The sequence below is a fragment of the Prionailurus bengalensis genome, chromosome E2 (assembly GCF_016509475.1).
Source record: "Prionailurus bengalensis isolate Pbe53 chromosome E2, Fcat_Pben_1.1_paternal_pri, whole genome shotgun sequence".
Classification (NCBI taxonomy): Eukaryota; Metazoa; Chordata; class Mammalia; order Carnivora; family Felidae; genus Prionailurus; species Prionailurus bengalensis.
This window is the reverse complement of record NC_057352.1, coordinates 47,318,961-47,345,489: the sequence shown is the minus strand read 5'-3', so window position 1 is coordinate 47,345,489 and position 26,529 is coordinate 47,318,961. Positions and strand designations below refer to the sequence as shown.

The 26,529-nt window shown below is 36.3% G+C and overlaps 1 long non-coding RNA gene across 1 annotated transcript in view; it reads right to left on the bottom strand.

Moving 5' to 3' along the window:
• Window positions 1–15,542: 15,542 nt before the first annotated feature.
• Window positions 15,543–26,529, bottom strand: part of LOC122494410 — a 209,852-nt gene continuing 198,865 nt past the window's right edge. The window contains exons 3-4 of the long non-coding RNA XR_006300158.1: window positions 19,246–19,313; window positions 15,543–18,113 (exon numbers count right to left, since the gene is read on the bottom strand). This is a non-coding gene — a long non-coding RNA (uncharacterized LOC122494410). The remainder of the gene's footprint in view (window positions 18,114–19,245; window positions 19,314–26,529) is intronic.

Below are 26,529 nucleotides of genomic sequence, written 5' to 3'. Positions count from 1 at the left end.
CTACAAGGGTACAATAAAAAACTACTGAACATAAAGACACAGGAAAATGTGGCCCACACTCAAGAGAAAAACAGTTAAGAAAAACTGATACTAAAATGATCCAGAGGATAGAATTAGAAGAATTTTTAAACCGCTAATCTAAATGCATTCAACAAAACTGAAACAGGAAGAAACAGAAAATTTGAATAGACCCATAACCAGTCAAGAAGTTGAAATCTGTTATCAAAAATCTCCAACAAATGAGAGTCCAGGGCTGGATAGCTTCCCAGGGGAATTCCACTAGACAATGAAAGAAGAGGTAATGCTATTCTTTTGAAGCTTTTCCAAAAGATAGAAATGAAAGGAAAACTTCAAAACTCATTCTACAAGTCCAGAATTACCTTGATTCCAAAACCAGACAAAGACACCACAAAAAAGGAGAACTGCAGACCAATTTCCCTAATGAACATGGATACAAAAATTCTCAACAAGATACTAGCAAATCAAATCCAACAATACGTCAAAAGAATTATTCACCACTGTCAAGTGGGATTTATTCCTGGGCTGCAGGAATATTCCTGCAAATATTCGCAAATCAATCAGCATGATATGCCACATTAATAAAAGAAAGGCTATGAACTTCTTGATCCTCTCAATAGATGCAGAAAAAGCATTTGGCAAAATATAGCACCGTTTATGATAAAAATATTCAGGAAAGTGGGGATAGAAGGAACATACCTCAACACCATAAAGGCCATATATGAAAGACCTACAATTAATATCCTCAATGGTGAAAAATTGAGAGCTTTCCCCCCTAAAGTCAGGAAAATGACAGGGATGTCCACTCCCACCACTGCTATTCAACATAGTATTGGAAGTCCTAGGCTGAGCAATCAGAAAACAAAAAGAAATAAAAGGCATCTAAATTGGCAAGGAAGAAGTCGAACTTTCACTCTTCATAGATGACATGATACCTTATGTGGCAAACCTGAAAGACTCCACCAAAAATCTGCTAGAACTGATCCATGAATTCAGCAAAGTTGCAGGATATAAAATCAATGTACAGGAGTTCGTTGCACTTATATATACCAGTAATGAAGCAGCAGAAAGGAATATCAAGGAATTGATCCCATTTACAATTGCACCAAAAATCATAAAACACTTAGGAATAAACCTAACCAAAGAGGTGAAAGATATGTATGCTGAAAACTACAGAAACCTTATGAAAGAAATGGAGGGAGACACAAAGAAATGGCAAAACATTCCACGTTCATGGATTGGAAGAACAAATATTGTTAAAATGTCTATACTTCCCAAAGCAATCTACACATTTAAATGCAATCCCTCGCAAAATAACCCCAGCAATCTTGACAGAGCTAGAAAAAACAATTCTAAAATTTGTATGAAACCAGAAAAGACCCCAAATAGCCAAAGTAATGGTGAAAAAGAAAACCAAAGCTGGAGGCATCACAATTCTGGACTTCAAACTGTATTACAAAGCTGTAATCATCAAGACAGTATGGTATTGGCACAAAAACAGACACATAGATCAATGTAACAGAACAGAGAATCCAGAAATGGACCCACAAATATATGGACAACTAATCTTTGACAAAGCAGGAAAGAATACCCATTGGAAAAAAGACAGTCTCTTCAGCAAATGGTGCTGGGAAAACTGGACAGCTACATGCACAATAATGAACTTGGACCACTTTCTTATACCATACACAAAAATAAACTCAAAATAGATGAAAGACTTAAGCATAAGACAAGAGGAGAAAACAGGCAACAACCTCTTTGACCTCAAAATCCTAGAGGAGAAATCCTAGAGGAGAAAACAGGCAACAACCTCTTTGACCTCAGTTGTAGCAACTTCTTACTAGACATGTCTCAGGAGGCAAGGGAAACAAAAGCAAAGGGCCTCATTAAGATAAAAAGCTTTTTCACAGAGAAGGAAACCATCAACAAAAATAAGAGGTAACCAATAGAATTGGAGACGATATTTGCAAATGACATATTGGATAAAGGGTTAGTACTCAAATCTATAAAGAACAAAGCAACTCAACACCCAAAAAACAAATAATCCAGGGAAGAAATGGGCAGAAGACAGGAACAGACACTTTTCCAAATAAGATATTCAGATGGCTAACAGACACATGATAAGATGCTCAACATCACACATCATCAGGAAAATACAAATCAAAACCACAATGAAATACCACTTCACAACTGTCAGTATGGCTAAAATTAACAACTCAGAAAACAACAGATGTTGGCAAGGATGTGGGGAAAAGGGAACACTTTTGCACTGTTGGTGGGAATGCAAACTGGTGCAGCCACTCTGGAACGGTATGGAGGTTCCTCAAAAAGTTAAAAATAGAACTACCCTATGACCCAGCAATTGCACTACTAGGTATTTATCCAAAGGATACAACCATGCTGATTCAAAGGGGCACATGCAACACAATGTTTACAGAAGCACTATCAACAATAGCCAAGTTATGGTAAGAGTCCAAATGTCTATCAACTGGATAAAGAAGATGGGATATATATATATATATATATATATATATATATATATGTATATATATATATGTATATGTATATATATACACACACACACACACACACACACATATATATATATATATATATATGCAATGGAATATTACTCAGCAATAAAAAAGAATGAAATCTTGCCATTTCCATCAACATGGATGAAAACTAGAATGTATTATGCTAAGTGAAATAAGTCAATCAGAGAAAGATAATTACCTTACAATTTCACTCATAAGTGGAGTTTAAGAAATAAAACAGATGAACATAGGGGAAGTGAAGGAAAAATAAGATAAAAAGAGAGATGGAGGGAACCATAAAATACTCTTAAATACAGACAGCTGAAGGTTGCTGGAGGGGTGTTGGGGGTGGTAGGCTAAATGGGTGATGGGCATTAAGTAGGGCACTTACTGGAATGAGTACTGGGTGTTATATGTAAGTGATGAATCACTAAATCCTATTCCTAAAAACATTATTACACCGTATATTAAGTAATGTGGATTTAAATTAAGAAAAAAAAGAGGAAAAAAATTAAAAAATAGATGTTTAAGGGATTAAAGGAAAAATATGGTTACAATTAGTGAATAGTTGGAGAATCTCAATAGAAAAATACAAACCATCAAAAAAAAGAAACAAGTAGAAATTTTAGAAATGAAACACAATATCAAAAATTAAAAATTTACTGGATAAGAACAACAGATCACAGATAGTCAAATAAAGAAAACAGTAAATTTGAAGATAGATCATAGAAAATATTCAATCTGAAGATGAGAAAAATATATTGGAAAAAATAGAACAAAAGCTCGGTGATATGTGGGACCATATTTAAGTGATTGAAGTTATATTCAGCTGTATTCTCAGAGAGAGAAAATGAGTCAGAAAATACCTTTCATAAAATAATGGATAGATTTTTCCTAAACTGCTAAATAAATGTAAACTTACAGATCCAAGAATATCAATGAATACCTGCTAAGATAAATACTTAGAAAACCATGCTTAGCCACATATTTATCAAATGATATAAAACACAGAAAAAGGGAAAAGCAGCCAGTGGGGGAAAACCCATTACAAACAAGGGGGAAATGATACAAATTACAACTGAATTCTCATCAGAAATGATGGAAGGTAGGAGAGAATGGAACAACATCTTTAAAGTGCTGAGAGAGTGGGAAATGTCAAATTAGAATTCTGTATCTGGGAAAATTTTTCTTAAAAAATAAAAGCAAAATAAATACATTTTTCAGAAAAACAAAAATTGAGAGAACCTCTTGTCAGCAGAGCAGTACTATAAGAAATTGTAGGGACGCCTGGGTGGCTGACTCTGGATTTTGGCTCAGGTCATGACCTCTCGGTTCATGAGATAGAGCCCTGTGTCAGGTTGTGAGCTGACAGGGTGGAGCCTACTTGGGATTCTCTCCCTCTCTCTCTGCCCCTCCCCTGCTCACGTGCACGCGCGCGCGCGCGTGCGCGCGCACACACACACACACACACACACACACACACACTCTCTCTCTCTCTCTCTTAAATAAACTTAAAAAAACATTCTAAAGGAAATTCTTCAGGTTAAGGAAACTTAGATGGTAACATATCTATAGGAAGAAATTATAAGAACCAGAAGTAGTAAATACCTGGGTTAATATAAAGGGGAATACATTTTCCTTTTCTTAATATCTAAGATAATATGACTAAGGTAAACATAATAATGCAATGTTGGGTTAATGCATATAGATGTACTACATATGAAAATAATATTACAAAGGAAAAGATGGTAAGTGAAAATAGACTGTTGAAAGGTTGTAATTTTTTTTAAACAGCTTTGTTGAGATTTAATTCACATACCATACAACTCACCCATTTAAAGCATATATTTCAATGGCTTTAATTATATTCACAGTAGAGTAGCATAAGACATTCTTAATAGGCATGTCTAATACTGAATTGAAGTTGCCATGATATAAACATGTGCTCTAACTCACTGCCCCAAATATTCCCCCAAACTGGCCTGGGAAACATGGATTACTTATTGAGTATAATTTATGATTACAAAGTTAATTCTACTTCAATCAAGTCTCTTAATAATCTAAATTCAGAAATTCAGGAATTTAGAATTATAAAAATGTTGACATGAAAACATAGTGAAGGATAGAATGATTAGAATTTCTATAAAGATATATATAGGAAGAGTTACTGTATGTAAAAATTTCCCAACCAAACTGTAACTTTTGAAATGACAACATAGTTTGAATATGATCCCAAACCTGAATGACCACTACTTGCTGACAGCATTACAAATGGGAACTAGAGGGATATAGATTATATTTTTTATAGAGGATAACACCTAATTATATGGTAACTTCACAGTCAAGGAAACAGAGTTTGGCTGGTGCATGAAAGGTGCTCAAATAGACTCACTGTTTATCAAATAGTTTTATTTAAGAGAATGCTGCATAGTGCAGTGTTTCTCAAATGAAGAAATGTGCAAACCTTTTAAAATAAAATATCACTTGGGGTGCCTGGGTGGCTTGGTCGGTTAAGCGTCTGACTTTGGCTCAGGTCATGATCTCAAGGTCTGTGAGTTCGAGCACCGCGTCGGGCTCTGTGCTGACAGCTCAGAGCCTGGAGCCTGTTTCAGATTCTGTGTCTCCCTCTCTCTCTGCTCCTCCCCTGTTCATGCTCTGTCTCTCTCTGTCTCAAAAATAAACATTAAATAAAAAAATTTTAAAATAAAATATCACAGAATCTTACGGTTATATTACTTAAATATGTACAAACATAATATCATAAAATTAGATATAATGCATTTTCTTAAGCTCCTATAACTATAAAACTAAAATTTATAAATTAAAAACAATTAAAAACCCAATACTATTCAAACACAATTTGACAATAGTTTTGTTTCATTAAAACTAAGTTGTTAATTTGGGGTTTAATATAGGGTGATGTTTCTTCAGGTCTGGTTCTATATTTAATGTGTTTCTGTATTTTTAAAATTAAAAAATTTTTTATTTCTTAACGTTTATTTATTTTTGAGACAGAGACAGACAGAGCATGAATGGGGGAGGGGCAGACAGAGAGGGAGACACAGAATTGAAAGCAGGCTCCAGGCTCTGAGCCATCAGCCCAGAGCCCGATGCAGGGCTCGAACTCACGGACCACGAGATCGACCTGAGCTGAGCTTAACCGACTGAGCCACCCAGGCGCCCCTGTATTTTTAAATTTTAATGTTACTAATGTGGACACTGCCTTTTCACATAAGTATGCTGTATAAAATGGCCCTAATACTCACTGAGTCTCATACCAAATACATCTGTACTTTACCATATATAAGCTAAACCTTAATTTTTTTCACAATTAAAAATTTTTTTTAATGTTTATTTTTGAGAGAGAGAGAGAGTGAGTGAGTGTGAGTGCTGGGGAAGAGGCAGAAGGAGGGAGACACAGACTCCAAAGCAGGCTCCAGGCACAGAGCTGCCAGCACAGAGCCCGTCGAACTCAAAGCCTTGAGATCATTACCTGAGCCGAAGTCAGACGCTTAACCAACTGAGCCACCCAAAAGCCCCAATTTTCCTCACAATTTAAAGGCTTTGTTTGATAGTACAGTATGATCAGATTTATACTTAAAAAACTCTTGCTTATAAAAATCTTTGAGTGCCTATTTTAATAAGGTGTAACTGCTAACACTGTAATCTTTTATTCGAGAATACATTTAAATAGTCATGTAATTTAAACGTACACAAGTGATCTGACGGGATTTAGAACAAGGTATTGAACACCCTAGAATTATTTCAAGGAGGTACACAGATAGGGACTGTGTCAAACAACAGTGATACAAATTCAGTATGGAACCCACTGCTGCAATGCATGTTCTTTTGGATTCATGGTGCCTTTACTGCCATGTTATGTTATGAGTCCACCCTTTTTGAACCATTATGACAACCTCACTTTTGAATTGCACCATGATATTTCTTTGCATTCACTAGCCAAAAATGTGAGAGAAAACACAAATATAAATAACTGTTCTGAAATTACTGAATATTTTGTTATAGGAGGTCACTAAGATTATTCATGATATTATTACATTAAATATTTATAATCAGTAAGATGAAAGCACAATTCAAAGCTGTCATAATTTTCTTTTTTTTCATAGCACTTTTACCTTGTAACACATATATTTTACTTCTTTGTTCATTGTCTATATCCTCTGTCCCTATGAGAATGTAAGCTCATTAGGGCCACAACAGTTTTCTTCCTCCAAAATGTATTTCAAACACCTAGAATAGCATCCCACACAGAAGCACTCAGTCAATGTGCTGGAAGAATGAAACATTTGTCATAAGCTGACATCTGGGGACACTCCAACCTTTTAGGATTCCCATACTGAAATATGGGAATGGGGAGAAAAAAAGTTTTGGCTTAGCAGCCAGAGAGACTTCAGATGAAACTATTTTGTAGCTGTTAACTCTTACTCTGCGGATTACTGGCTGCATGACTTTTGGCAAATTACTTAAATTCAGGGAGTCTGCTTTTTTTCCTCTAGGAAAATGTAAAGTCTGTTCAAAATGGGGGAAATGGCTAACACAAAAAAGTACATAAAATACCAGCATATAAGGAGACCATCATTACTATTACTATTAGAAATGTCATAGAAAAAATTAATCAAGTAAAACTAAACTTTTCCACATCATTATTTTCTCTTAATTCATCTTATTCATAATTGATAAAAATGTAAAATAGGAAACAGATTTGGATAAATGAAAATGCAAAAAGAATAGGATCTAAAACTTACACTATAACAGCTGTGTGAAGATACTGGAAGATGTTTTCATAATAATCATTTGTCAGATGTGGAAAGAACTTGGTTCTAATAGGGCTGTAAAAGAAGCCAAAAACAAAGAGTGAACAAGAAAACAGAAATAGATGAAATAGGTGAAATAGAATAAAGATCATCTTGTGACCTCAGCTGCACATGAGTGGTTTTCTCCCCAAGCATTCTCCTGCACTTTATCTACCCACCTTCTTTCTGTATGCACGGTCTACTTGGTTCATCAGGAACTTTAACCCTCAGGCCAACCCTGAAGGAAGAATTAACCTACTTATTGAACCCTCAGGCAGTGTGCCTGGCCAGGAAGCTGGGTATTTGGGGAACACACTGAGGTGATCTCAGCATTTTACTGCAATATCCCACATCACTGAAGGAAGAGGTTAAAAGTGATTTACTATATTAAGAAAAAGCAGTGTATATTTATTCCTTGATTTAAACTTTGCTGCCAAATGGAATTCTCAAATGCTTTGGAAATGCAAATGGATTTAAGATCTGTTTTAGGTAAACGTTATCTGTATTTTAAGAGGACAATAAATTATTACTTAGTTTTAGGCAGTCAACATATCATTATTCAGTTTAGTACAAAAAAAGAAATTTTGGATAGCTAAATTCAGTCTTAATACAAACCATGTTCCAACAATGCACGTAAGTATTGGCAGATTAAATAGGTTTGTCCTCCATCATCCTTAATAACACTAAAGAAAACAAGTTAAATGAGAAATATAATTTGGGTATTAACAGGCAAACAAAAACAAGTCCTTAAGGTGGGATATGCCAGGACTCCCCACAATAAAGTTATATTTTCCCCTTTGTAATTAATTCATATCTTACAGAAGGAATAATTTGAGATGGGATAGAGAAATAAGTAAAGGATAGTCTCTTTCTTGTCATACTTCCATCCAGCAATTTTAGCATCCATGGATGGATAATTATTGCCTGCAAAAATTATTTCTGAGTATTTGCCAAATAGTGATTTTCTGTTACCATGATTCTTTCTACATTTATTGGAATTTTACTATGACAAAGAGTTGCCCTTTTGCCCCAGATTATTAAATTTTTTTTATATCAGTGTAGCTTCAAAGAGATTTATTTAATGCTATGGTTTGTAATCCATTACTTGAATTATACATTCTATTCATGTGGGTTCTTAAAAATTACTTTTTATGGTTGATTTTGAATATGATTGTGTGTTGCTAAGTAAACACAATCTGAATAGTATCAGTTTTGATATTTATTGAAATTTCCTTTGTAACAAAGCATGTGGCTAATTTTTTGTAAATATTCTTTGTATGCATGACGTAACATTCTTTTTTGCTTTTGATTTTTTCTTTTTTTTTTTTTTTTTTAAAATTTTTTTTTTCAACGTTTATTTATTTTTTTGGGACAGAGAGAGACAGAGCATGAACAGGGGAGGGGCAGAGAGAGAGAGGGAGACACAGAATCGGAAACAGGCTCCAGGCTCTGAGCCATCAGCCCAGAGCCCGACGCGGGGCTCAAACTCACGGACCATGAGATCGTGACCTGGCTGAAGCCGGACGCTTAACCGACTGCGCCACCCAGGCGCCCCTTGCTTTTGATTTTTTCATTGTGAATTATAAAGCATATAGAAATGTACCATTTATAATTATATGCTTAGTGAATTATTATTGTTATTTTAAGTTTATTTATTTTGAGAGAGACAGAGAGAGAGACAGAAAGAGCAGGGGAGGAGCAGAGAGGGAGGGAGAGAGAATCTGAAGCAGGCTCCACACTCTCAGCACAGAGCCTGATGCAGGGCTTGAACTCACAAACTGTGAGATCATGACCTGAGCAGAGATCAAGAGTCAGATGCTTAACCAACTGAGCCACCCAGGCATCCCATAGTTACATGCTTAGTGAATTGTTATAAAGCAGATACCTGTGTTAGCACTACCCAGGTGAAAAAAATAGAATCTTCTAGTGACAGAAAAACATCCTAAGTGCTGTTCCAATTTGTCACCCTTGCTAAACACCCCACCTCTCCCAAGTAAAGCTAATGCCTTAAGTTTTCAGTTACCGAGTTACCTGCTTCTCCTAATAAATTTCACCTAAAGATGCATTACTGAAACCTATGATTTAATGAAACAAGGTATATTATGGAAACATGACTAATCAATTAATATCACACAAAGTAAATTTTGAGACAAATAATATTGCCAAAGAAAAACATTTCATAATGATAAAAGGTTCAATTAACTAAAAATGCATTGCAATCTTTTTTTTTAAATATATTTTTTTAAGTTTTCATTTATTTATTTTGAGAGAGTGAGCAAGGGAGGGGCAGAGAGAGAGGGAGAAAGAGAATCCCAATGCGGGGCTCCAACTCACTAACAGTGAGATCATGACCTGAGCTGAAACCAAGAGTCAGATGCTTAACCGCCTGAGCCACGCAAGCGCCCCTACATTATAATCTTAAATATGTATGCATCTAATAATAAAACTTCGAATTATATGAAACAAAAATGACAGAAATAAAGAGAAATAAAAAAGTACCAAATCATAATTGAGGATTTTGACACTCCTTTCTCAGTAATTGATAGAATTAGCAAAAAGCAAGTGAGAAAGGATATAGATGTGAATATCAACTGGACCTATTAGAAACTTATACCTAACAACCGCAGAATACACATTTTTTTTCAAATGCATGTGAAACATGTGACATCTCATTGGATTTTAATTTTCAGACCTAATGAACATAGACACACTTTTATATATTTATAGCCCACTGGGCTATTGTACAGGTTATGAGGGCTCTGCCCAATAAAGGCTCTGGATTTTGAGAACTCTATCTAGGACAGTTGCTACCAGGACTGATAGTTAGAAGCATAGTCTAGGAAAGGTCCTAGGGTCTAGCAGGTTGTAGTAATGGAGGAGTTAAGAGTTTCACCCATGGTGAATGTGATGTGATAAAGGTGAAAAGAAATGTACCAGCCTATGTAATTTCTCTGGCATTTCAGACCAATGAGGAAGAGAGTTAAGTATTAGGACTGTGGAACTGGGTGGTTATTGGTGAGCACCAGTGATTTACTGAAGAGAATGACAGACTTAGGTCAATTAAGTACCAATTTATTTATTTATTTAACATTTATTTATTATTTTTGAGAGGGGGGAGGGAGGGAGGAGAGGGGTAGTGAGCAGGGCAGGGGCAGAGAGAGAGAGAGAGGGAGAGACAGAATCCCAAGCAGGCTCCACACTGCCAGTGTGGAGCCCAATGTGGATCTTAAATCCATGAACTGTGAGATCATATGATCTGGGCTGAAACCAAGAGTTGGATGCTGAACTGACTGAACTACCCAGGTGCCGCAATTAAATACCAACTAAAGCAAAGAAAAAAAACCAGAGAACAAATATGATTTAAGATTAGCAATGTGGGGCGCATGGATGGCTAAGTTGGTTAAGCATCTGACTCATGATTTCAGCTCAGATCATGATCTCATGGTTCATGAGCTTGAGCCCTGCATCACGTTTTGCACTGAAAGCAGGGAGCCTGCTTGAAATTCTCTCTCCCCTCTGCCCATCCCCTACTTGTGTTCACGCTCTCTCTTTCAAAATAAACAATAAAAAAAATTAAAAAGATTAGCTATGTGACTTAATTATAAGAGTGGCAGAGCTAAGGAGAAGGCTGATTTCTCATCTCAGTCAAGTCTTCTATGCTAATGTCAGGGCCCTGTTGGAGAAGTGGGACCCCAAGCCCTGAGGTGGGGACATTAGAGTTGATGCATCTGAGAATTTTGAATACCAGATTACCCTCAATCCCTAGGGACTGTGAAAGAGACCCACTTCCACTGGTTAGAGGATAGGGACTCTATCTTACTTGACCACACAGAGGTTTCAAATGAAGGAGGTGCAGGTGCCTTATAATGCTTTCCTTCTCAGAACCTGACTTCATTTCACTTCCTAGGTACTAGAAGGAGTGTCAAATCTCAAAAAGGCCCCACTGGAGAAATTCTTGGGCATGCTAAGGGAGGAGAGAGATTTAATGTCAACAAAGAATGGAAGCACCCGGCTAGTAAATACTGTAGGAACTGGCAGAATATGCCTGGAAGTAAAGCCTGATGGTGCTGGACCAGGGAAGTGAAATATAATAGACTTAATGGCAGCTCTTTTCCATGACTCAGACCTAATCCCCTGAGAAGGACCCTTGGAATCAGTTAATACAATGATGAGGTGGTTTTTGGAAACATGAAGACTGATGACCCATATTAAATAGGGATATGATAACTGGTGTTATAAACTATTCAAAAAGTAATAAAAACCAGAGAAGTGGATATGCCTGAGTGAACATGATACATAAGATGAAATCCCAGTTTACTGTGTTTCCTGGAAGGATTTGCTTCATTTACCAACATTGCTGAATAGCTTAGTAGTGACTGTCCTCTGTAGGTGGGGTCTTTGAAGGTGACAGTGTTAAAGAAGAACACCTACTATAATTGTGGATGATATGATCCAGAAATAGAAGTTAGGTGGCAGCATTCAATTATCAGGAGAATGGTGGAAATTAGTACTATAACAGGCAGAAAGTTTCAAATGGCCACCAGTGGGTACCTGATCCAGAGAGATTTATGGACATGGCTCACAGAACTTGATGTTACTAGAAATGGTCAGCCAATAAAGGTGCTTTATATTTATGACATATATTCAAAAGAGATTGAGACTGAATGAGCAGAATGATGAAGTCAGTCACTTCAATGGAAAGTCATAATCTCTGTTTCCAGATCAGACCCAGTCCTCAGATCCAGAATCCATCAATTGAAAGAGAGGCTGGGGTCTACTTGTTGCCACAGAGTATATACACTCCAACTTTTATTTGATTGGTGATAATATATCTATTCTCATCTTTTAACTTCTAAACTATTTGAATATTTATATTTGAAGTACATTTGTTGTAGGCAGATATTTGGATCTTGCTGTTTTTCACACAATCTGGCAATCCCTGTCCTTTAATTAGGGTACTTAGGTCATTTACATTTAATGTGATTAGTGAAGATGACATTCAAGTCTATTATCTTGCTATATGTTTTCAATTAATTGAGCATTTTTGATAACTTCACTTTCTCTTTTGTTATCTTATTAACTACAGCTCTTTTAAAATGTCATTTTGGATTTTTTTTAAAGTTCTTTTTTTTTTTTTTTTTGATAGAGAGAAAGCATGCACAAGTGTGCAGGAGAAAGGCAGAGAGAGAGGGAGAAAATCTTAAACAGGCTCTGTTCCATCAGTGCAGAACCAAACACAGGGCTCAGTTTCATGAACCCATGAGACCATGACTTGAGCTGAAATCAAGAGTCAGGCACTTAACCTACTGAGCCATCTAGGTGCCCCCATTTTAGCTTGTTTTTAAAAGATTTTATAGTCTACAAATTTAATTTCTCAGTCTACCTTTTAGTGATATTATACGACTTCATGTGCAGTATAAGAAGTTTATAATAGAATTCTTTGATTTTCCCATTTTCTTCAATAGCTTTTATGCTACTGTTGTCGTGGATTTTACTTTATGTGTTATAAAAACAACATATTGGTATTATATGTGCTTCAAAGAAACAATTACCTTTAAATATATTTAATAAAAAAGTTTAAAAAATTTACCAACATAATTACCATTTTCAAGGCTTTTCATTATGTGGTATAATTTTCCATTTGTCTGAAATTTCCTTTAACATTTTTTGTTGTGTAGGTCTGGTAATAAATTCTTTCAGCTTTTGTACATCTGAAAAAAATCTGTATTTCACTTTTCTTTTGAAATGTATTTTTGCTGTTTATAGAATTTCAGTTTTACTTTCTTCTTTCAGTACTCTAAAGATGTTTCTCCACTGTCTTCTGGCTTGCATTGACTCCAATGAGAAATCTGCTGTCATTTTTATCTTTGTTTCTGTATACATAATGCGTCTTCTTTTCTCCAGATACTTTTAGATTGTTCTTCTTTCTATTGACTTCAGCAATTTGGTCATGTGCTTTGTGTAGTTTTCTTCATGTTTCTTGTGCTTGGGGTTTGTTGATATAGTTGTACCTATTGGTTTATAGTTTTCACCAAATTTGGAAAAATGTCAGCTATTTCTTGGAATATGTTTTTTGTACTCATTCTATCTATTCTTCATAGGCTTCAATTACACATATATTAGGCCACAGAAAGTTATCTGACAACTTACAGATGCTTCAGTCATTATTTACTGTTATTTTTCTTTCTGTGTCACTTTGGATAGTTTCTTTTTATAAGTCTTGAAAGTGACTAATCTTTTCTTCTGAAATACCTAATCTGTGAATCCCTTCCTGACATGATATTCTTCATCCTAGACATGGTACTTTTAGTCACTACAAATTCAATTAGAGATTTTTAAAAAAATCTTTCTATTTAATATTTTCCTGATTTCTTCTAACTCAGTGAATATATGAAATCCACTTGTGCTGGCTGTCTTCATCTACCATTTCTATTTTCTATCTTCTGTTTATATTAATTTTTCTTCTAATTCTGGGTGGCAAATATTTTGTCCCCGTCTGTAGCTTATTTGTTCACTCATTTAACAATGTCTTTCAAATAGCAAAAGTCAATTTTGCTGAAGTCCAACTTATCTGTTTCAATTATGGTTCAGGTTTCTTTCTCCCATCTATAAACTCTTTTGCTTAGCCTAAGGTCATGAAGATTTTATATTTTCTTCAAGAACTTGTAGAGTGCTAGGTTTGTATTTTGTTTTAATACCAATTTAAAATATTGGTATATAGCAAAAATGGGCAAAGGCACTTATTTACTTGGTTCCAGTACCATGTATTGCAAAGACTATTCTTTCTCCATAGGATTGTCTTTGACCCTGTGTCAAAAAATTGTGCTTATTTTTGGGTTTTCTATTCTGTTCCACTAATCTTTAAGTCTATCCTTACACCATTATCTCACTGTTTTGATCCTGTGGCTTTTCCCTACGTCCAATGAAGTGATGATTAAAAAAATACAGTGATACGGTGAATCAAATTGATTTGAGAATGTTGAACCAACCTTTGATTCTTGGAATAAATCTGACTTGATTATGATGAATCATTCTTTTTACAAATTATTCATCACAATTTGCTAATATTTTGTTAAGGATATATACACATATATTTATGAGAGTTATTGGTTTGTAGTTCTCTATTATAATGCCTTTGTCTGATTTTGGCATCAAAGTAATTCCAACTTCATAAAATGAGTGGAAAAGTCTTCCTTCATTTTCTATTTCCTAAAGGAGATTGTTTAGGATTGTCATGTTTCTTCCTTAAGTGCTAGTAGAATGTGCCAGTGATGCCGTCTAGACTGGGTGTTTTCTTTACAGGGAGGTATTTTAACTATACATTCAACTTCTTTAATAGACATAAAATTATGCAGGTTATTTACTCTTGACTGCATTTTGGTAGTTTGTTGCTCAAAGAACTTTTTCATTTCATTTAGGTTATCAAAATTATTGACAAAGTTATTTATTTATCCCTTATTATCCAGATAGTATCTGTCAGATATTCAGTAAACTCCCTTCTTTCATTCTTGGTTGTGATAATTTTTGTCTTCTTACTTTTTCTCTTACTCAGTCAGGCTAGATGCTTATCAATTTTTGTATGCTTTGCAAAGAACCAAATTTTGGGCATATTAATTTTCCCCACTGTTTTCGATTTTATTGGTTATTTCCTTACTTCTTCTTTTTGAGCTTTTTTTTTTTTCCTTAAGACAGATTATTGATTAAAAACTTTTGGTTTCTAAAATAAGGCATTAAATCTGATTTCTCTGTAGGTACTTCCTTAGCTGTATCTTACATATCGTGTAGTGCATTTTCATTGTCATTCGATTCAAAATATTTCCCAATTTCCCTGTGACTGCTTATTTGACCCATGTGTTATTTAGAAATTTACTTAATTTCCAAAATTTGGGATTTTTGAAATTTTTGTTATTGATTTCTAGCTCACTTTGTTTGTGGTCACATAATATATTTTGTCTGACTTCGATGCTTTTAATTTTTTTTCTTAAGACCAGAAACTGGTCTGCTTCTGTGAATATTCAAGTATACCTGAAGAGAATCTGTATTCTGCTCTTGTTGGGTGAAGTGTTCCTCTTATTTTTATTTTCTTAAATGGCTATTAAATTCTTGAAAATAAAACTTCACAAAGAGAAGGAATAGGTCACATAAGGCAGGATTCAGAAATCTGATACTTCAATGCATCTGAAAAATCAAAAATTATATTTTATGTAAAAAAGTACTAGAATGATAGGTTTCAATGTGAAGTTAACCAAGTACATGTATATACAATTAATAGTGACATAAGAGACCACATACCAGCAAATAAATGCAGATAATTAATAAGTGACCTCTTCACATGCTTACATTCTAATCTGTTCCCAGTATGATCCAATGACCCACTGTTCATAATTCTCTAGCCACACTGGTTTTATTTTAGTTCTTCCAAGCAGCCATGATCTCTTGTCTCAGGATTTACTGAACATACTCTCTACATGGAAAATATGTTCTCCCTCTTTTTGTCTAATCTCTCTTCAACTTTCAGCATTCACCTTGAATTCACCTTCAGAAAGCCTTTTCTGACATGCTCTACAAAGATCAGGTCCTCCTCGTGTACATTTTCAGGGCACCCTGTATCTTTCTTTCACAGAACTTAGTATGACTGAAATGAAAAATATAAGGGCAGATTAGTTGAGATTATCAGAGATGCTATGACTTCTCGAAAGGTTCAGAATCATCAACTCAAAAAAGTTACCGAAATGAGACATACAGCAGCCAACTAAGCTGATTTAATTAATTTAAACCTGGTTTTCAATGACTAGCATTTCTCTTGTGAAGACATCTCTGAAAGCAGAATTATAACTTCAGAAGAATGTTAAATGCATCTGGTTTCCATATTACATGCCTAACACATCCAAGAAAATATAATTTATAAAATGCTGCACATAGCAGGGCACACACAAAACCAACCAAAATGAGAAATTCCACTTTATTGCCTTCAAAGATCCTGATAAATGGATAAGGTGTCTATTTCTCTAAGACATTCCTTGCTTTTGAAAGGAAAATCCATATACAAATCGCAAAAGTTTGGCTCAACTTCCTCCCCCCCCCATTGAATCCAAAAATTAATGCTTTAGAAACTATTAGTTTCTTGTAAATTTTCAGGCAAAGAATTTGGGTGAAGAGAGAGGAAAATCTTCGTCTTTCATGAATATTTGGAACCTTAATTTCTTTAAAAATAGCACTTGATAATATTACCAGGGAGCACTTGTAGGAAAACATACAGAGCTTCCTTGGCAATGGTGTTGGAAGAGCTGCCTTCCCCATGTCTCTCAGACTTACTTTGTAAATTATGTGAAACACTTTTAGACAGACACTGGCACTCATAAATTATACAGCTCATTTGCATATTCCAGTCATGAGACATTATGCAAAGTGACATGATTTGCATAATGGATTCCTCTTGTCGCTTCACTTGCTGCATGCTTTTAAAAAACAAAATGAAATAAAATGAAAGCATGAAAAGGTGGAAGCATCAAGTTTCCAGCTTTGCCTGTCTCCTTCCCAACTACAGCATCAATTGCTTTCATTTTCTACAGGATAAGGGGTAAAGAGGACACAAAGCAAAATCTACAAACCTACAAACAAACAAAAAGAGCCTTCATACGAATTTTGTTCTTAATTACAATGTACCTACTCTCTTAGTGAAATCCTTTACCATAAATCACCCATCGGAGTCAAGAGGAATGGGAACAAAACAAAACACTGGGATAACAGAGAAAGAAACTTTATGGAACTTTTTCCTTAAAAAAATAGCTTCTTTACATGTGATATTTAGGGAAGGGGTAGCCTTCCTCCTTGTAACTTAAAAAAAAAAAAAGTCCCCCGGCATTTTCTTATTATTGGGAAAAAAACATATTATAGATGAGATAAATGGTCTAGGGGAAGGGATTTTCCCCCCATAACTTCTGAAGGGGTTTCCTGTTTTGGAAGACGAAGGGAGAAGAAAGACAGGGTGTGCTTGATTATTTAACAAAATATCGAATGGCTATATATACTGTAAGGATGAGGCAGCACCACGTCGACTTCTATCGGCTCTACTCCAATAAGCAGGCAACGTTCCCTCAGCAGTTGCCAGTTCTGCTGCGGGCTTTCCCTGCCCCCCTGCACCAGTGTGAAAGGCAGAGTGTGCCAAGCGGCTGGCGTCTGTACCCTGTGGGAAAAGTTAACTGTAATTCTTCGGCTTTTAAAATCAATTAACCCGTGTGTTAATTAACGTCAAGTCGACGGGAGGAGGAGGAGAAGAAGGGGAGGGAGGGAGGAAAGAAAAAAGCTGCAAGGGCGGATGGCAGAAGAGTTGGCACGGTGCCATCCATTCAGGGGCAACGCCACAGTTTCGTGTGATAGCAGCAGCGGGTATATGTTACGAGGGCCCTGTATGCGGGCCAGACAGTGCGGTAAAGCCAAGGGAGATTATCCAGACCCCCAGGAGCGAACAGCAAGCAGCAACCGAAGGCGCAAGTGCCAGGATTACAGCCTAGGCTGCTCCAACTATGAGCCCTTCCTCGGACCCAGGGACTCGGCTACTTGGGGTTTGGGGGTCTTCCACACCAAAGAGGCACAAAGCTGACTTTAATCACTTTCTTCCTTTAAACTTGATTCTGCCGCAGTGGAGCCAGCACAGCGGATGCTTTCACACCCAGCAAGACAAAGGCCGTCGTCTCCGCCATGACACTGTTCCGTTCCAAGCAGAGGCCGGGATCTTGGACTCCTTGAAAAATCAAAAGGAAACAAGGAAAACAAACAACAAATACAGCAACAAACAGAAAAAATTAACAACCACAAAAATCGTGTGCCCATTTGCCCATGCCAGGGGTGATCTGGGCATCTGTTGCAGCAGAAGGCGCTTGTGTCGGGCTGTTTTTTTCTTTTTGGGCAAGCTGTTGGTTTGTTTGCTATTCAACTTCGTTTATAATTAACTTAAAAAAAACCCCACCATTCAGCCTAGTCAACAACAAACAAAGAGAAAAAGCAGACATCGGAAGAGAAATGCCATAGGAAGCGGAGTGAATGCATGCCACAGCCGGTGCCACTTGCCATTCGGAAAACCTCAGGGAAAGATGCCAATTCTACAGCTCGGAAGAAGGCAGAGAAGGGAGCATAAAGGTCTACAAAGAGAAATCATAAGGAAAGAATACGGCTTGTACAATCCTGGATTGCAATTGCACACAGCTTCTGCTGGGAGAAGAGAGGGGATATTTAAATGGAGATATAGATGGGTATAAATTAAAAGATAGGCACCTATCGATTGCATATAGACACAGTTGTAAGGCTGTATGTGTATGTAAATGCACATTATTTTCAGACAAATTAAACATTTAGATATGTATATGTTTTTGTTATAGGTATGGGTGTGTATATAGGTATGTATGTTTATGCATATATACACATATGTGGGATGTATGCATGTGTGAGAAAAAAGGAGAGGACAGAGAAGGAGAGAGAAGGAAACGTGTGTATGTGCATGTATGTGTGTGCATACAATCCCACTTTTTGACCCAGGTATACACAGAAGACAAAATAAAAATCATACTCGAGCAGCAAGCAGGCAGTCAGAGATTTATCTACATTCACTGCTATCACCAGGGAGATGAATGGGGCCGATCTGAAGCCCTTTTACAAGATCCACTATGGGAGTGAAGGAGGAGGAGGGATGCCACACAGACATGCACAAACTTGAAGGCAGAGGGATTTGGAAGGTGCTACTTAGGAAACCCTGGTGGCATAACGCAGGGGAGAAGAAGGGGAAAGAAGGGGAAAGAGGCTTGTTTCTCTCTATGTTTTAGGTGGTCGTTTAAAAAAAAAAATCTGAGAAAGGGTTTCAGGAAACAGCTGGTACTTACGTTGTCTGCGTTGCTGTGGATCCTGAAAGGTGTTCTGTTGGCACCAGGCGCTGAGCCAGGGGCAGGCGCTGGAAACAAAAGGGAGAGACAAAAAAAAAAAAAAAAATAAAGTCATTCTATGGGAATATTAATTGCTGCTCTTGTGGATTTTACAAAACACACAAACTGTTTTCTTTTTCTTTCTTTCTTTTTTTTAAATGTGGATTGGCGCGTGTCCCTTTCGCATGGAATATACAAGTAGTATGGGATTTACAGCCCAGTACGGGACTCAGGATTAACCGCGCTGGCATCTTTTGGGCATATTCTTCCTTTTAATGAATGAGCTTTCGCTGTTAATGAGGAATAATCGTTTGGCTAATGAGCTTTGAAACATTAAGAGAAAAGAGGTTTTTTTCCGTTAATCGCTCTGGTGCGACTGCATGGATGGATTACAAAAGACAGCAATAGGAATGCAGTACAAAGGGGGGGACCTCTCCTGGAGTGGGAGAAGCACCGAGATGGGTGATGTGTCCCTGCGTCTTTCCTTCCTTCTTGTTCTTTCACTCTGCCAACTGCTATGGGTTTCCATAACTCCGCAATCAAAGTGGATGGTCGGGAAGGATTATTACAAAGAGTGAAGCTTCCGCTGTTAATGTCTCCAGTGTTTAATCATCATACAGTAGAATGGTTTTATGCATATTTCATTTGCATATCATTAAACCGTGTTAGCGAGGGGCATTCAGAGCCAGGAGAAGTACAAAGTTGGGGAGAGAGGGAAGAAAAAAAGGTCCCTATGATGCTTATCTTCAAACAGGGACTTGTTCCATGATCTGTCTTCTACTTTTGCTAAAATCATTATGACTTGGAAGCCTTTGAAGTTGGATACAACCTTGGATTCTTCTAATTCCTGCAGAGCGGTATATTTTTAAAAACAGCAGAAATGTTCCTGCACTAGACAATTAAAGGAATATAAACTCCAGTGGGTTGAAACTAGTAGCTCTTTGGGGAATGCAGTGGCAGAGGCTTCTACAAATACCAACAGTTAAAAAAAAACAATAAAGAGCATCATATTAAAACAAAAGACAACGAAGACAAGAAATATTAACATGTGGATTATATTTGTTTCTTTTGGGGGGTAATGAACTAAAGAGAATGAAGAAGCCATCGGTAATTTATCCCTTCCTTAATGAACAGTCACCTTTTTGTATGTGTTTGTTTTTGTTCTTTCTTTTAAGGGGGATGTTGTCACTTTTGAAGCAATTAGTCAATTATTTTGTAGCTCTGATCTTTTTCTCCTGCACCCGACAGGAAAGAAAGGTGGTGGTTAGGGAATATATGTGTATTGGGGGGATTTGTGGGGAGAGAGGAATACAGTGAGTTCTTTGTAGATCTAATACATGCACAACATATTAATTGGGAGCTTTTAAAGCTTGCTCAATAGGCTGTTTCATTCCTGGTAAAACAGCAGCTGGTTAGCCACTGTTGGTGACTCTTCAAATATCACTTTAAGTATTTTTATTCTGTCACTGTTGTTGTTGTGTTGTTTTGTTTTTCCATGGTCAAGAATGAGAATATCATGTCATCTCTTCTTTATCAAGTCTCTTCTTTCCTCCATCATCTTCTTCACTTCCAATTTCCAAACTGTAAAACAATGTTGGTTTAATATTGAATCCTGGTGCACAGTTTAACTGGCACAACTTGATTTGGAAATGAGATGCTGTTTTATATTTAAATTACCCCACTCCTCCCTTATCCTCCAAAGCTTTGTCTCTGCTATGAATATTCAGATGAGGCATGATGTGATTACACTGTACAATTACTCCTATCCATAGTGGTGGCAGGGGCTGCTGGGGAGACAGAGAGCCAGACAGCCTCCAAGCCAATACGGAGTTTGTTTTCGGTATTTTTCCTATCTCCTTGGCGCTGAGGCACATGCAGATGTCGCTGTTGTTCTTTATAAGCCCTAATGATATGCAAAAGCATAACGACTCGGTTTGGATGCAAAGCATCAACGAAATATTATGAATGTCTTTAAGAAAAGGGGAGAAAAAATCCTGACTGAAGGAATGTCCACATAAATTATTTTTATTTAAATGAATTCAAAGGATGGGGTGAGGGCAAGTCAGAAGGAGTCACATGGAAAACATGCATAATATTAATATGCATAAAGAGTTCTCACCGAGGAGAAGAAGCTCCTCAGTACAGCTCATGGGACAAACTGGTTCATTAGGAAATAGCTCAGAGCGACTACAGCATTTTGCTATTTCAATTTTTTCCTTATTTTAAATGAAGAGTCAGACAGATGTGTTTTCTTTGCATGGCAGCTTCGAGATGGATCCAATCTGTGAAATTTGCTGCCCAAATAGCATTTCTAATGGAAACTGGAACTAAACAAGGGCACGGATGTGGAAGGGAGAGAAGAGAGAATATACGAAGAGGAGTATATTCAGAGCCACAGCATAATGTTTTATAGTACAGGAGGTTTTCAGAAACCATCCTTACTTTGTTAGTCTCAGATGGGGGCTCCTGTTGCAGGGAGCTATCAGGGTTTACCAAGATGAGCACCGAGACAGGCCCTTCTAGGTCTGAGGCTGAGGAAAGCAGCGGCAACTTGGTGCCTGTCCCCCACCAAGCTGTCAACAGCTCGGAAGCCAAAAGCACAGCTACTCCTAATTTGGGGATGCAGTAGAGTGCCTCCTGGTCCAGGTATTTGTGACAGAGGGGAATTCTTGGTGCTATCATAGTGTACATTGCTAAAGAGTAGATGGAATCATCTGGGTGCTTAAGCAGGCCTGATACTGTTCATGCCGGTTAATTATCAGGGTAATGATTACTGTGGTTTGCTAACATTTTCAGAATGCTGAAATTACTAGTGTGGATTAGTGCATGTTTACAATGCATAGAAATGAACAAATAGTGAAAGGGCCTATTGGTTTGATTCAGAACTGATAAAGTATTACAAATATTACTAATAGCCTTAAAGTATTAATAAAGAAAACCAAAGCAAGAAGTCACAGTCAGAAGTAAAGAGAATTCATCACTTCCTTGCTCAGGTGGACATAGTTCAAATTACTTTGATAATTCAGGTTAAAACAATTTTATACTTCTGTTTAAATTACCTAAAGACAAAAACAGTTTTGCTCTAGTCTGTGTATCTGTACAAATTTCTACTTTGAATGCATAATGTTAACCTGGAGCTGGTCTCTATTTATATATGAGCATGTAAGCATGTTCTAAATTTTGCTGCTCTTCATCCATTCATCTCCAAAACCTCCATTTATGAGTATTCTTTAACACACACACACACACACACAAATTCTGTGATACGATTCTCAAGAGGTACAGCATAACAAACTAGAGTACAAGGACTTAATGATTATGTGGAGAATGGCTATTTAATCTGAATCTGAACCAGGCCTTTAACCTCTTATCTTTTCCATCTTTGTTGACAGAATTATGTCTGTTAAATATTGAAACAATGCATGTAAAGAATTTAGCATTGTGTTTGCACGTAAGCACTAAATCTGTATTTTATTGTTGCTATGTTACTGTTATTTCAAGTGTATTGGTTGGTATTTGAGAGAAATAAGGAGGGAAATAACATTCAGTCTTTACTAAATAGTGATGCATATAAAAGTTTAATGAGAAAGCATTTAATATGTTTCCATGGTGGATAGACTGCAACTTATCAGCAATCAAAAGTTAAACTATAGCTTATGTTAATGCAGTTCATAATAGATTCTTGAAAAGTTTTCTTAAAATTGTATGTGTAATTTTGAAGTGATGATTACGTTGCATGGGATCTATAATCTGATAAGAGTTCTATCATGGTTGGTGTATGGGAACTGAGAGGATGGCTATAATAACCGAGAGATGCTCATTATTTACTTCATTTACAGGACAATGCCAACTTTTAGTGTTTTTCAAAAAAAGTTATTCTTTGAATAGGTAAAACATTATTTTAAAAATATTAATAATTTAAGTAATGTAGAAAGGAGAAAGTCTCTCTCCAGTCCCTCCTCTAGACATGAGTTTCTAACCTCACCCCCAATTGGTAATACTTTTACTGGTCTCTTGTTTTTCCTTCCAGGTATACTATGGTATACCCAGATACCAATAAGATATTAATATATTTTCCCTCCCATGCTTTTGTATACACAATGCAGTTTTTGAAAGGTAACTTAGAATTTTTAAAAAATGCAATAATTTCATCTGTAAATAGATTGCTTAATGTCTTCATTTCCAGTAACCATGTCCATTAATTTTGTTTTTAGCTTGCCTTATTTTATTGGTGAGGACATCTATCACCATGGTGAATAGAAGGGGTATGTGGGGGCAATGCACATTTTTGCCGTGTTTCCAACCTTAGGGGACATCATTGCCTTGTTCCTGAACTTAGGGGAGAAAAAATGCAGTCTTTCATCATTCAGACAGATATCTTTATCAAGTGAAAAAGGTTTCCTTCTTGCTAACTTGCTAAGAACTGTTCTAAAATCATGAATGGTTGTTAAATTGTGTCAAATATCTTTTCTGCCTCTGTTGAAACAAATTAACAGCTTAAAGTTACTGGCATGGTGAACTGCATTGACTGATTTTTATGTTAAACCAACCTTGCAATCCTGGGACAAACACTACTTGGTCATGATCGGTTGATTGAGGGACCAAACTATCAATCATATATATGTATATAAGTATATTGCATATTTGACCTGCTAATATTTTTTTGTTAAGGATTTTTTGAATCCATGATCATGAGAGATACTGGTCTATAATTTTCTTTCCTTGAAATGACTTTGTTTGGTATTGTTATTAGGGTCTTGTTGGCTTTATGGAATTAGTTGGAAAGTGTGCTCCTCTATACCCTGAAAGAGTTGGTGTAAGATTGCTATCATTTTATTGCTGAATGTTGGATAGATATACCAGTGAAACTACTGGGGCTGCAGATTGTGGAGCAATTTTCCAATCATAGATTTGATTTTTAAGAAAATGATTTAGATCTTCAGATTTTCAGTTTCTTATGTCAATTTTTACAAGTTTTGTTTTTTAAGCAATTTATCCGTTTCATCTTAATTATCAGATTGATCAGAACAAAGGTGTTCATAATGTCCTGGTATTACCCTACATTTGCCTGTCACAATTTTAGTAATGTCCCTTTTCATGTGTATTGGTGATTTCTGTTTTCTTCCCTTTTTTCTTGGTCTTTTATAAATCACTTTTTTTTTTTTTTTTTTTAAATTTTTTTTTTCAACGTTTATTTATTTTTGGGACAGAGAGAGACAGAGCATGAACGGGGGAGGGGCAGAGAGAGAGGAAGACACAGAATCGGAAACAGGGTCCAGGCTCTGAGCCATCAGCCCAGAGCCCGACGCGGGGCTCGAACCCACAGACCGCGAGATCGTGACCTGGCTGAAGTCGGACGCTTAACCGACTGCGCCACCCAGGCGCCCCTATAAATCACTTTTATTAATCTTTTCAAAGAATCAACTTCTGTCTGTTGATTTTTCTTTGATGTCTACTCCTAATTTTATAACTTCCTTTCTTCTGCTTACTTTGGGTTTAATTTCCTTCTCTTTAGATTCACAATGCTGAATCTTTGATAATAAATTTTACACTTTTCTTTTTTTTTCTAACATAGATATGTAGAACTATATACCTCCCTCTAAGGATTGCTTTAGTTGCACCCCACATGCTTTAATAAGATGTATATTCATGATCATTTATTTGAGATTAAAAACACAATTTCTCTTGCAATTTCTCCTTGGGCACTTATGCTATTTGGAAGTATGTTGCTTATTTCCAAATATCTGGTTATTTTATAGGCATCTTATTACTGTGGATTTCTAACTTAATACCACTGCATTCAGGGGATATATTCTGTAAATTTCAATTTAAGGCTTGTTTTATGGACCAATATATAGTCTATCTTTTTTAAATTTCATGTGTACTTGAGAAGATATTCTGCTATTGATTTCCTTGATTATACAGTTGATTTCTATTATCTTCTGTTCTTATCTTTTTTCTTCTACTTTCTTTGGGTTTCTTTTCTATTCTATTTCTGATTTTCTGAGGAGGTATTTATATCATTGACTTTCAGCCTATTTTTCTTTTTAAACGTTTGTTTAAAGGCTATACTGTTCCCTATAAGCATAGTTTTAGATGTAATTATCAGGTTTTCACATGTCAAATTATCATTTTCCCTTGGTTCAAAGTATATCCCAATTTACACCATAATTTCCTGTTCAGCCTATGTGTTATTCAGAAGTTTATGGCTTAAATTCCATGCCTCTGAGGATTCACAAAATTTTTAGTTACCTTACTATTAATTGATTTTTAGTTTCTTATTTTTGCTTTCCAGATTTCTGTCATCATAGTCTACTTTGAATGATTTCAACCTTTTGACTGTTTTTCAGACTTGTTTTATGGTCAATTTGGGCAAATGTCTACTTGAAATAAATGAATCCTGCCATTGTTAGATGCAGTATTCCACATATAACTAAGTTATGTTGGATAATTATGTTGTTTAGTTTACCTATATTCTTTTTTTTTATTTTATTTTTTTTATTTTCTTTCTTACCATTGCTTTTTATTTTTTTTTTTTATGAAATTTATTGACAAATTGGTTTCCATACAACACCCAGTGCTCATCCCAAAAGGTGCCCTCCTCAATACCCATCACCCACCCTCTCCTCCCTCCCACCCCCCATCAACCCTCAGTTTGTTCTCAGTTTTTAACAGTCTCTTATGCTTTGGCTCTCTCCCATTCTAACCTCTTTTTTTTTTTTTTTCCTTCCGCTCCCCCATGGGTTCCTGTTAAGTTTCTCAGGATCCACATAAGAGTGAAACCATATGGTATCTGTCTTTCTCTGTATGGCTTATTTCACTTAGCATCACACTCTCCAGTTCCATCCATGTTGCTACAAAAGGCCATATTTCATTTTTTCTCATTGCCACGTAATATTCCATTGTGTATATAAACCACAATTTCTTTATCCATTCATCAGTTGATGGACATTTAGGCTCTTTCCATAATTTGGCTATTGTTGAGAGTGCTGCTATGAACATTGGGGTACAAGTGGCCCTATGCATCAGTACTCCTGTATCCCTTGGATAAATTCCTAGCAGTGCTATTGCTGGGTCATAGGGTAGGTCTATGTTTAATTTTCTGAGGAACCTCCACACTGCTTTCCAGAGCGGCTGCACCAATTTGCATTCCCACCAACAGTGCAAGAGGGTTCCCGTTTCTCCACATCCTCGCCAGCATCTATAGTCTCCTGATTTGTTCATTTTGGCCACTCTGACTGGCGT